The sequence below is a fragment of the Silene latifolia genome, chromosome 10, assembly GCF_048544455.1.
Source record: "Silene latifolia isolate original U9 population chromosome 10, ASM4854445v1, whole genome shotgun sequence".
Lineage (NCBI taxonomy): Eukaryota > Viridiplantae > Streptophyta > Magnoliopsida > Caryophyllales > Caryophyllaceae > Silene > Silene latifolia.
In genome coordinates this window covers 88,825,370-88,827,122 of record NC_133535.1, presented here as the reverse complement: position 1 = coordinate 88,827,122, position 1,753 = coordinate 88,825,370, and the positions used below count along the sequence as shown (strand labels likewise).

General features: G+C 39.1%; 1 non-coding gene across 1 annotated transcript; it reads right to left on the bottom strand.

Annotated features, from left to right (window-relative positions):
* Positions 1-1,372: 1,372 nt before the first annotated feature.
* Positions 1,373-1,479, bottom strand: LOC141610013 (small nucleolar RNA R71). Its single transcript, XR_012527909.1, has one exon. It is a non-coding gene; the product is annotated as a small nucleolar RNA R71 (small nucleolar RNA).
* Positions 1,480-1,753: the final 274 nt, after the last annotated feature.

Genomic DNA, 1,753 nt, shown 5'->3' with positions numbered 1-1,753 from the left:
TGATTCATGCTTAAATTAATATGCTTTCATATCTTATTTGCTTGCTTGTTTTGATCTTAATGCATGCACATGTTATATTTGATGAAATGCTAAGCCTATGAATCCTTGCATTTACTATCATCTTCTATCCTTTCAACTTGACTTGTAAGACATAACCCAACTCGAGTCTTGTTAGACCATGCATGTGTTAAGTAGGGAAGATTAAGTCGACTTGTAGGTGTTGTACAATCCAAGAGATTCGGCTCCGGGACCCAAACTTTCCTAGGATTGTAAGATATAACCCAACTCAATCCATCACAACAATAATTGCTTGCTTATAATTTGAGAACATGTTTGTATGATCATATCCCATGATTCCCCTATGAACCCATGACACCCTAGTGCTTTTAATCAATTGTTTACACCCTTATTTCATTTACCTTGTTAGTTTATTTTCATTGCTATTTTAGTTTAGTAACCTTCTACATCAACCCAATTCGTGACACCCCTAGACACCACTAGTTACAATAGAATCTTCATTTCAATACCCGTCCCTTGGGATCCGACCTTTACTTGCCTCTTTACTAATTGTAGAGTTGTTTGTGAAGTATAAATTGTGTTTTGTATCGACCATTGACCAACGACCACATATGCTTAATTGTGAACACCAAATGGCTCCGATCAAAAATGGCGCCGTTGTCGGGGACGGTGTTTAATTGATTTAAGATTTCTTTTATTGTTTTTAGTTGTGTCTTTTTCACCTTGGGGAAGTAAAACTCCTCAAGGATTGTTCTAATTGTTTTTGAGTTGTTTGATATTTTGCATGTCTAGAAGGTTACAAAGAGATTTGTTACCTTTTGACCGTGAAATCGAAAGAACCTTGACGAATAATAGGAGACTTGTTAGGAGGAATTTGGGAGGTGTTGGTGAAGTTGTTCAACCCACTAGTGAGTTTGTCAATCCTTTCGCAATAGAAGGAGAAGAGAACCCATTAAACAATACCACACAAAATCCACCTACAATGCCTAAATTCTCGTCACACTCTATACCCACCGAGGAGGATCTACCAAATGGTACTCCTACCCCACAACATCTTACCGGAAACTTTATTGCCAAGTCCGCCTTCATCCAACTAGTTGAGAGGAGCCAATTCGGGGGAATGCCTAGTGAGGACCCTCATTCTCATATGGAAACATTTTGTGATTATTGTGAAGCTATCTCTCAAACGGGCGTGACTCAAGACCAAATAAGATGGGTCTTATTTCCTTTTTCGTTAATCGGCACCGCAAAACAATGGTTGAAGGGCCTTGATAAGGCCACCCTTGGAATAGATTCTTGGAAGAAGCTAGCTCTAGCTTTCTACAAAAATTTCTACCCACCGGAAAAGACTAATATGCTAAGAGCTCAAATTACGGGTTTTAAGCAAAGGGATGAAGAATCTTTGTATGAAGCTTGGGAGCGGTTCAAAGGTATTTGTCGCTCATGTCCTCACCATGGACTTAGCGAATGGTTTTTAGTGCAACAATTTTGGAATGGTTTATATGAAGATTCAAGGAACATTCTCAATATGGGATCAAATGGAATGTTCACCGAAGTTGATGACAATCAAACATGGAACAAGATTGAGGAAATGGCGGTCCATAATTCGCAATATAGTAGGCCTCGCAAGGCTACTAGAGGAAAGTATGAAGTGGACACCGTTACTCAATTGGGTGCTCAACTTAGTGCTCACATTGACACAATCAACTTGAAGTTTGAACAAGCTATGGCTAGA